This window comes from Pistacia vera, unplaced genomic scaffold (genome assembly GCF_008641045.1).
Source record: "Pistacia vera cultivar Batoury unplaced genomic scaffold, PisVer_v2 Contig133, whole genome shotgun sequence".
Lineage (NCBI taxonomy): Eukaryota > Viridiplantae > Streptophyta > Magnoliopsida > Sapindales > Anacardiaceae > Pistacia > Pistacia vera.
Window position 1 is genome coordinate 239872 of NW_022195391.1, and position 11166 is coordinate 251037.

Sequence of the window (11166 nt, forward strand, 5' to 3'; positions counted from 1 at the left end):
TCTGAGAAAATATTGAAGTAGTCATTATAAAAAATTAATTTTATATCAAGCGTAGGCAAATGACATCTCACAGCTGGAAGATGCCGTCAATCTCGATTAAGTATTCTCCCGCGATTCTGACTAGCCTTTCAGAAAGACATTTTGTTTGAAATTAAAATTCATTAACACCGTTACAATTGCAGAAGTTCGCTAATCCAAGTTTCCTTCAAAAAAAATTTAAGTTACATTCACAGCTGTTTGTTTAGGAGGGAATTTATAATTTCAAACGGTCGGCCATTGAAGATGTGGTTTGACATTTTTTTTTCGAAGTCGGAAGAAACTTCGAGGAATGGTCCGCTTACGAGGTTAAATTTTATTTACACCCCCAAAATAAAGTCAAACAACCAGTTTCCTTAACCTTCAACTCGTTGCTTCCACAGGAAGATAGATCCATTGACGTGTTGATTGCAGTATTTAAGCAGATTTGTTGATTTTGGTTTGTTTACAGATTAGTTAGAGAGAGCAGAGATGGGGCTGAGTTTCACAAAGCTGTTCGGTAGTTTTTTTTCCTAAGCAGGAGATACGAATTGTGATGATGGGACTGGATGCAGCCGGTAAAACCACCATTTTGTACAATCTTAAGCTTGGACAGGTCGTCTCTACCGTCGTCACCGTCGGTCAGTTGACTTTCTACATTCTTACTCTCAGATGCCTTCTTTGTGTATGCATTATGATTATTTGGTTCTACTTATTAATTAATGTGATCAATGCCTTTTAGGCCTGACTCTTTTGGGGTGAATTTTCATTTACCTCCCATAAGCTGTTTTGGTCTAGTGACAGGGGTACATTTTTGGTTAGGAATTTAGCACATAGACCTTTCCTTGCAGAGGGATCTCCTTTGTTTGTAAGGGAGGTATATGACAGATTTTTCGTACATAGAGACTTTTGAAAAAAAAAAAAAAAAATCAGAACTAATGATGTTTGCAGGTTTCCTAGCAAAACTAATAGAATAAAGTTTTCTTTTTCTTTTTCCTTTTTCCTTTTTTGTGGTTATTTAATATCTTGATTATGTTTTCATTTCTCTTAGCGAAGTGTTTATGGGAATTTGCTCTTGTCTATAATTGAGTTGTGGATTTCAATGGATGTATTGGACAGACTTCATGTGTAACTTTGCATATTTACTTCTGAATATATAAATATAAATATAGGTGGGTCTATATCTATGTTTTTCTGCGGCACATGTAAATGTAATTAAACTTGTCATGGCATCATGAAGTTTAAAGACTTTGCAAATAGCCGATTCCCGTAAACTAACAGTGATGTTAAGAGGGTTTGTTTCCACTCAGAATCTCCCGGGTGTGTTTTTCATTTTGAGATGTTACATTTCCTGACTCCTGTGATTGGGGAAAGGAAATTAGCTTCCTTTTTGTTAATGAGGAGTTGTTCCTTTGGGTTGGTTGAACTGATGTTTGGTGATCTTTTTATGTAAAATATAGCAGCTATATATGTATGATAGTGATTGGCAAAGAACTATTGGCTGCAGGATTTAATCTGGAGATGGTGGAATACAAGAACATCAACTTCTCTGTTATGGATGTTGGTGGTCAAGGCAAGGTATGGATATTTCAAAAATGTAATGGTGGAAGGATGTCAAAACTAGTTTGATCTATACAGCATGTTTTGAAGTGCTTATGTCTTTTGTTTCGTAATTTTGCCCCATATCTTTTCCAGTTTATGGATATGAACACTGGGATTTATATATCTGAAAAATATGTGGAATTCTGTTATGGATGTTGTTTTGAAGTGCTTACGTTTTGTTATAGTTTACATTGATTGTTGTCAGGGTACTGTGAAATCCAAGTGTTTTTGCTACACGTGACATCATTATAATAGATTTTTTGGGGGTATGCTATTTTGTTTTAATTAAATATGCAACCAATGTTATTTCCTTAATGCAGACCCGCCCTTTATGGAGGCACTATTTCCAAAATGCTCCGTGCCCTATTTTTGTCATAGATAGCAATGACAGGGATAGAGTTGATGATGCAAGGAATGAATTACACCTGATGTTGCAAGAGGTATTCCAACCATTTTCTTATCTTTCTGACTGTTCTGGTTTTTTGGTTGTTACTTTCTTCTTGTTTTGTTATAGAATTCTTACTGCTCCACATTTTAATTATTATTACTTCGGATAATTGATATTTTAATGTTACTATTTTTTAGTGTCCATAAGCTCCCACCTATCTAGCTGCTCAGTGATTGTTGAGTATGTTTACAAGGATCAAACATCAGAAATTCTTTTGCCAAAGTTTCTATAACACAATTTACTATCATCTTGGTTTCAGGATGAATTAAGAGATGCTTTATTGCTAGTATTTGCCAACAAACAAGATCTTCCAAATGCAATGAATACCACAGAAATAACTAACAAGCTTGGTCTTCACTCTCTTAGCCAGAGACGATGGTAAAATGCCTTTCTGGCTTTGAACATTTTTATTTAAGTATTCATATTTTTTTCAATCAGTTGGATGAATGGACAGTGTGTCAAGATAATTAGAAAACTGTATTTAACAGCCATATGAGGACTTAACACTACCATCCCCTTCTATATTTTGTTAACCACCTAAACGACAAAAAATTATGTAGTACTGAAACAGAATTGAGATGATTGGAATTCGTTATATAAGAAATTTAAAGAGATTTGTTTGGGATTTATAAACATTATATTGACATGATATTGATAGCGCAGGCATATCCAGGGCACATCTGCAATCTCCGGAGAGGGTCTTCATGAGGGGTTTGATTGGCTCTGCACAACATTGCTAGGAGAAGGAGAACAAGCACATGAACAAAAGTAGAAGAGGTAACAAGATCTGAAATTTAGCATAAATTTACAGAATAACAATGCATCTTCGCTAGGTGATTGCCCCGAGAAGGGCCTGTTAATGTTATAAAAATAATAATGTATTAAGATTTTTCTTTTCTGTTTGAAACTTTTTCTTTTCTGCAGGCATGAGGAAGTTCAAGATTTTAATTCATCGATTAGATTTCCATTGTGAATCCCAGCTCTAAAGAGAATGTTTTCCCTCTTGTCTCGTTCTGGAATATAAAAATATTGATTTGTGTCATTGCTACTTTAGCTATAAACTTATGTAATTATGAAATAAATTTCTCATGTATTATGGTGCTACTGTATATGTTCTGGAGCTTAATTATGAGTTATGGATCACTACTAATTACTGAATTGGTTCATGGAACTATACTTTAGACATCACAAATCTATCATGAACCCAAATTTTAACAAATACCACAATCTATTTATAAATAGTAGGGTGTCTCAAAACTTAAATTCAAATCCGTCCAAATCCGTCTTTCAATCAATCTATACAACAAACAGAACTAAATTTGATTTAACATTCAAAATCCAAAGCCTGAGACGTTGATTGAAAGTTATGAGAATGTGTTAATTTACAATCCATTCTATTATTAGGATTGATTCATATTCATCATAATTCATCCATAATAAAATAATTTAAAAAATAAATTAACAAAAAGAGAATTAAATGTAGGAATGAGAAAAAATAAAGCAAAACAGCAGGAAGTTCAACAATCTGCTGATTAGACCAGACAGAACTAAGTTCTAACACTTGAAAAAGATAGTAAGCATATAAAGTAAGTATTTGTGAATACCTGAAAATCGGCATAGATTCCAGGAAAGGACAGGCAACCTTCATCAAAAAGCACCTTTTTCTTTGAATACTTTTTAACTCTTGGATTAATGAGAACAATTTCCTCTCCTTCACCACACTCCCCAACTGGATTAAACACCATAAGTTGTACATTCATTCCTACTTGGGGTGCTGAGAGCCCTGTACCGTCAGTTCTGTTAAAAAGGAAGCCAACAACAATTGTTCACACTCCTGTAAATAGCCAGGACCTTTATAAGCATCCAACAGTAGAAACACCTCAATCTTAGAATCATATGACTTCCAATTAGCAAACAGAACTAGTACATGTTCTGTGGGACTTCTTGACAAACTTGATAGTCAAGCCAATGTCTAAAAACACCACTACCCAAAAACTCAGTAGCTATAGCTGAAGTCAAGTATCCTTACTCCAAATGGTTCGCTTAACTCCAACAATGCTCTAGTTAGATTAGGAAGCAATGCATATATTTGAAAGAAAATTCACTCCGTGTAATCATATAACTCCATTTATGTTAATTATATTTATGCTGATCTTCTTAATTACTTAACATTATTTATTCGGTAAAAGGTTGCAATAAATTCAAACTAGGAACACAAAATGCCACAAATGAACTACAAAACCACTAATTCAAAATTTCAAGTCTTATCCCATTCACAAGGATCTTCCTGGTATACCAGGTCAACAACATTACTTCAACATAAAACTTGTAGCCTCACACGTCAAGCCTATAATATCTACAAGTAAAATTGTTACTGTATTTAATATCATTAAGAGTGTAACTCATAAATAGCAAAACATTCGTCAAGCTCATGTGTAAAACAGAGAACAAGAAAAAAGCTCACTTATACATAACGTCGAACATCTCATCGACTAATTTCTTCAAATTATCGTCAAACGTGACAATTCTTTTGTTTCAGGCTCTCAATATCGGGTCCGGATACTCCACAATTTTCAGTGGCGGTTCAAAATGAAGATCAGCCGCTGAAAAGAAAAGAGAAAATTATGAGCTCAAACTTAAAAACTACAAAGAAGAAAAAGAGATTTAAGAGTGAGAACAGTGAGGTTTGCTTACGAGAAGCGACTAGGTCTTCTTTGAGCGATAAGGAACCGTCGCGGCGCTTGGCCTGGGCGAGAACCAGAGCTTGGTCCGGCCAATCGAGGAGAAGAAGCGAGCAGCGGAGGAGAGACGGTTGAACCGTAGGAAAGTAGTGGAGATAGTAGTTTCGCGTTAGAGAACTGGAAGCAGAGTGTGTGATAAAGAAGACGAGTGAAGCCAAGCCGAACAAGCCATTGCTAATTTCTGTGTGTCAAAGGAAACAAGTTGAAAAATATCAAAAATAAATGATTGAAAGTTTAATTTTGAAAAAATTGCTTATTTGAAACAATAGTCAATTACCATACACCCCCTGAGGTTAGCTCAATCAATAGCTAGGTCAGAAAGATGTCAAAAACAATATTACAGGTTTAACGGTACAAACGTAACAGAAACTTAACAAAAACATTTATCAGATGTACAATTAAAAGTTAAAACTCTGAATTGTATTTCAATTATTTAATATTTATATTATTTTTAGAATTTTTTATCAAGCATAAGAAAATGACATCTCACAGCTGGAAGATGCCGTCAATCTCGATTAAGTATTTTCCCGCGATTCTGATTCTGACAAACATTTCAGATAGACATTTTTTTTTGAAATTAAAATTCATTAACACCGTCACAATTGCAGAAGTTCACTAATCCAAGTTACATTCATCAGCTGCTTGTTGAGGAGGGAATTTGTAATTTCAAACGGTCGGCCATTGAAGATGTGGTTTGACATTTTTTTTTTTTGAAGTCAGAAGAAACTTCGAGGAATGGTCCAAAATAAAGTCAAACAATCAGTTTCCTTAACCATCAACTCGTTGCTTCCACAGGAAGATAGATCCATTGACGTGTTGATTGCAATATTTAAGCAGATTTGTTGATTTTGGTTTGTTTACAGATTAGTTAGAGAGAGCAGAGATGGGGTTGAGTTTCACAAAGCTGTTCGGTCTTTTTTTTCCTAAGCAGGAGATACAAATTGTGATGATGGGACTGGGTGCAGCCGTGCAGCCAGTAAAACCACCATTTTGTACAAGCTTAAGCTTGGACAGGTCGTCTCTACCGACATTACCGTCGGTCAGTTCACTTTCCACATTCTTACTCTCAGATGCCTTCATTGTGTATGCATTATGATTATTTGGCTCTACTTTTTAATTAATGTCATCGATGCATTTTAGGCCTGACTCTTTTGGCGTGAATTCTCATTTACCTCCGATAAGGTGTTTTGATCTAGTTTACAATTGAGTTGTGGATTCCAATGGATGTATTGGACTGACTTCATGTGTGAATTGGCATATATTTTTCTGAATATATATATATATAGGTGGGTCTATATCTTATGTTTTTCAGTGGCACATGTAAATGTATTTGTTATGGCAACATGAAGTTTAAAGACTTTGCAAATGGTCGATTCCCGTAAAGTAACAGTGATGTTAAGAGGGTTTGTTTCCACTCCGAATGTCCGGGGTGTGTCTTTCATTTTGAGGATGTTACATGTTCTGTAACTGGTGAAGGAAAATTACCTTCCTTTTTGTTAATGAGGGTTGTTCCTTTAGAGCTACTGGGGGTCTTTTTATCTATAATATAGCAGCTATATAGTAGATAGTGATTGGCAAAGAACTATTGGCTGCAGGGTTTAATGTGGAGTGGTGGAATACAGATCATCAACTTCTCTGTTATGGATGTCAGTGGTCAAAGCAGGGCATGTGTATCTCAAGAATGTAACGATGGTCAAGTCAAGGTATGGATATCTCAAAAATGTAACGGCGGAAGGATGTCGAAATTGTTTGATCTATACTGCATGTTTCGAAGTGCCTTTGTCTTTGTTTCATAATTTTCCTCGTATCTTCTCCAGTTAATAGATATGAACATGGGATTTATATAAATGAAAAATATGTGGAATTCTGTTATGGATTTTGCTTTGAAGTGCTACGTTTTGTTAGAGTTTACATTTATTGTTGTCAGGGTACTGTAAATCCGATTATGTTTTTGCTACAAAATCATTCCCCACCCCCGCCCATCCCCGTTACGAAGATGACAGGAATTTCCCTTCCCCGCCCCAAAGGGGAATGTTGGAGGCACGTCCCCGCCTCATTAATTTTATATAAGCATAAATTAATTTGAGCATTCTCAAACAAATAGTTAATTCTCATCCACATGACAACACTTAAATTAATCGTTTAAACATAATTAATTATAGATAATATGGATCAGGGTTTGTTCTTGTTCAATTGTTTGGGGTGAGGGAAATTAGAAAAATATAGGTTTATATAGGAAGGATAATGTGTAATTAGGGAAATATAGGGATATTAGTGAAAAGTAAATATATATATACATTTTTTAATTTTTATATTATATACGGGGCGGGCCGGGGGAAAGGCATCACCCACCCCCGCCCCCTCCCGAGGACGGGGATTAAAAGACCCTCCACCCCCGCCCCTATCCCCAAAAAAACTGGAGCTCCCCGCCCCGTATGGGGCGGGACGGGTCCCCGAAATCTCGGGGAACATTGCCATGCCTATTATAATAGATTTTTTTTTTTTTTGTTGAGGTTAAATGCTATTTTGTTTTAATTACATATGCATCCAATGTTATTTTCCTTAAATGCAGACCCGCCCATTATGGAGCATCTATTTCCGCAAGACTCCGTGCCTTATTTTTGTCATAGATAGCAATGACAGGGAGAGAGTTGATGATGCAAGGAATGAATTACACCTGACGTTGCAAAAGGTATTCCCACCTTTTTAGCTGCTCAGTGATTGTTGAGTATGATTACAAGGATCAAACATCAGAAATTCTTTTGCCCAAGTTTCTGTAACACAATTTACTATCATCTTGGTTTCAGGGTGAATTAAGTGATGCTGTATTGCTAGTATTTGCCAACAAACAAGATCTGCCAAACGCAATGAATACCACAGAATTAACTGACAAGCTTGGTCTTCACTCTCTTGGTCAGCCACGATGGTAAAATGCCTTTCTGGCTTTGAACATTTTTATTTCAGTATTCACATTTTTTTCGATCATTAGATGAATGGACAGTGTATCAAGCTAATTAAAAAACTGTACTTAACAGCCATATGAGGACATAACACTACCATCCCCTCCTACATTTTGTTAACCACTTAAACCACGAAAAATTATGTAGTTCTGAAACCGAATTGAGATGATTGGAATTAGCTTTATAAGAAATTTAAAGAGATTTGTTTGGGATTTATAAACATTACATTGACATGATGTTGATAGTGTATTAAAGGCATATCCAGGGCACATCTGCAATCTCCGGAGAGGGTCTTCAGGAGGGGTTAGATTGGATCTGCACAACAGTGCTAGGAGAAGGAGAACAAGCACATGAACAAAAGTAAAAGAGGTAACAAGATCTGAAATTTAGCATAAGTTTACAGAATAACAATGCATCTTCGCTAGGTGATTGCCCCCAGAAGAGCCTGTTAATGTTATAAAAATAACAATGTATTAAGATTTTTCTTTTCTGTTTGAAACTTTTGCTATTCTGCAGGCACAAGGAAGTTCAAGATTTTAATTCATCGATTAGATTTGTGGATCCCATCTCTAAAGAGGATGTTTTCCCTCTTGTCTGGTTATTGAATATAAAAATATTGATTTGTGAGATTGCTACTTCAGCTATAAACTTATGTAATTATGAAATAAATTTCTCATGCATTATGGTGCTACTGTATATGTTCTGGAGCTTAAATATTGTGTTATGGATCACTGATAACTATTGAATTGGTTCATGGAACTATACTTTAGACTAGAGTAAATGGATGATTACAAAATAATGTAAACATCACAAATCTACCATTGTTGATGCTTGATTTTGACACCAACAACTCACATGTGCAAAGTGCTAAGTGGACTTAGAAATCACACGTGATAAAGAAACATAAAATGAAACAATGAATGAGAAGCGATATTTAAAGTGGTTCGGATGCTCAAAAGTGAATTCTACGTTCACTGCTATTGTATTAATAGATGGGTAAAATAAGGTCGCGCGCGACAAGCTGAGTTATAATCTAGAGAGAATACAAAAAAAAAAAAAAAAAAGAGAGAGAGAGAGAATGTGTAAGCTATTTTAGACTAAAATTAGCAAATCCCGTAAATGAGAGGGATGTCCTCTATTTATAGTGGGAGAGTTCAAGGTAATGATTACAAGTCTGCAAGTGGGTAGGTGCCGTGCAAATCATTCTTTGTGTCCCATTGGTTATCTGCACGAGAAATATCCTCAAATTGCATAAGGCTCGGATAGGTGGATAATCCCTAACCACTCACAAGCCTGTCACTCATCTGCTGTACTGACAAGAACCATACCTCTTCTGTCATTGTGCGACGTGGCAATGCCTGGACAGCACAAAACCTTCCTAAACCCTGATTGGCTCTTACTGACGAGAGTCCACGTCAGCCCTAACTTTTCAGGCATAACAAAAGTCTCCCAGTTTTTAAGGTTTAAGGATTGAACCTTGAGAACTTCATAATTATGTCGCGACTTGACTTGTCCCGAATGACGCTTGGTCGAGCTAACCAAGCTGCAAGGAGGTCGCAGCACATGTCTCTAAGGGTAGTACAAGTAATCTGAGGTGACCTTCTTCCACAGATTCAACGACCTGGATCAAGCCCCACTCAGTGTCATACCGATGTGTTTCAAATCCCATCCACAGTCTGCGACCTTAGAATACTTAGTATATTTTTACCAAGGACAAGAAATCGCATTGTCTCGAAATTGGTACGCAGCGAAGAGTGTTCTGCCCAAACGACCTCTTCAAATGTTATCTATTGCGCTTGACAGCTAATTCGTTTAATAAAATAATTTTTATTTTGATAAACGTGTCTAGTGCGCAATAAGTGCCAGCCATGCGCATTAAATGCAGTCATGCTGAAACGACATTCCCTTTCACAGCATTAAATGCAAATGAGGGTGCATTTAATATGGAAAAGATAATCAAGCCGCCGTTTGGTTGTTCCAATGAAGGGAAGCGTTGATTGACATTCTCGAAGCGTGGCGATTACTTCTTCTCGCAGATTGATGACATGTGGTCGCAATATATGGCGAGAAACGTATTCTGCCCAAGCGTCACTTACCTTAGGGAAATCAATCGTCACTTCCTCCCCCTATAAAAACCCTAGACTTGCCTTAAGCTTTGTCACAAAACTCATACTTTTAGAGAAAGAACAAAGCTCTCATGAAACTAGTCTCCCCATTTTCCAGTTGATGCATATCTTTTGTTTATGGCAGAAAGTCTGTTCCCCACAGCTAAGAGGTAAGGAGGATTTCTCCTTTACTTTTCTTTTACTATTTTGTTGATAGCTTGTCTTGACGATAATGGTGGGTGTGAACTGTTTGGTAAACCTTTGTGGTGCTTGTTTATGGGCAGTTGTGAGGAAAAGGTTTTTTCTTTCATAAAGAGTAAGAGTGTAGGGCACGAATCCTTGGGGGTGATCCCCAAGGGTTTTTTCTAGGGTTTAAGGAAGGTACATTAGGGTTTCTTTTGTTCTTCCATGTCCTCGTACGGAATACTATACGAAGACTAAGTTATCTCTGCGTGTCGCCCCTTTTTCAAACCTCAAGAGCAATGGATGCCTCAGCAACCAGGACAACCGAGGGGATGAGCTCGCAGGCGCAGGACACCCCAGTGGGTCCCGTAAGAGATTCTGTCAGTGGCCACCCGAGATGAGATACAAAAGGCAGTGGACCAATACACACTTAGCATGGACGTCTACCAGCACAGAACGTATACAGCTGGGAATCCCCCAGAGGGAATGGTCGTAATCTTTGAGGCGATCTTCAAATGCGGGGCGTTGATACATTTTCACCCCTTCATTAGGTCGATCCTCGATCACTTCGAGGTCGCACCATTGTAATTGATGCCCAACGGGTATATGATAGATGTTGCTATGTATATCGTATGCGGTGAGAATGGCCTCACTCAGTTAACTGTACTGGAGCTTGCATGCTCCTATTACCTGAAGAAGAGCAAGGACAAAGACTTTTTTTTACCTCTCGAAGCGATCTACGATCGAAGGAGGTATATTTGGTTATCCTAGTAATGTCGGGGCCTATGAAACCAAATTTTTCTTTTTTCAATATGATGGCGTCTGCCAGTTTAGGGAACCAAGTAGGTTTTCCCTTCTTTTACTTTGCGAATTTTTTCTTTTCCTTCAGTCTTTATTTTCTAACAAACTTTTCCGTCTCTTCGCAGGAAATAAGATGACCAGGTTGACAACTCTGATTGATTTCAACCAAATCATAGCATTCGGTAATCTTCTCAATCAAAGTCGTGACGCGAGACTGCTCGTGACTACCATCAACCTAAGGAAATACGATTTCTTCAATTCTGAAGTGTCTCTGGCACCCTTAGTTCATAAGTGTCTGCGTACTTTTAGAA

General features: G+C 37.0%; 1 long non-coding RNA gene and 2 pseudogenes across 2 annotated transcripts; 2 read left to right on the plus strand and 1 right to left on the minus strand.

Moving 5' to 3' along the window:
- Positions 1–340: 340 nt before the first annotated feature.
- On the plus strand, positions 341–3161 carry LOC116122356 (annotated as a pseudogene).
- LOC116122358 lies at positions 2629–4901 on the minus strand. 2 transcript variants are annotated; one of them, XR_004126883.1, is made up of 4 exons: positions 4760–4901; positions 4530–4668; positions 3670–3862; positions 2629–2801 (listed from the first exon to the last, which is right to left on the minus strand). It is a non-coding gene; the product is annotated as an uncharacterized LOC116122358 (long non-coding RNA). The 2 variants fall into 2 exon arrangements; XR_004126882.1 differs by having other exon boundaries at positions 3670–3899.
- A 788-nt stretch (positions 4902–5689) lies between these two features.
- On the plus strand, positions 5690–8116 carry LOC116122357 (annotated as a pseudogene).
- The last annotated feature ends 3050 nt before the right edge of the window (positions 8117–11166 follow it).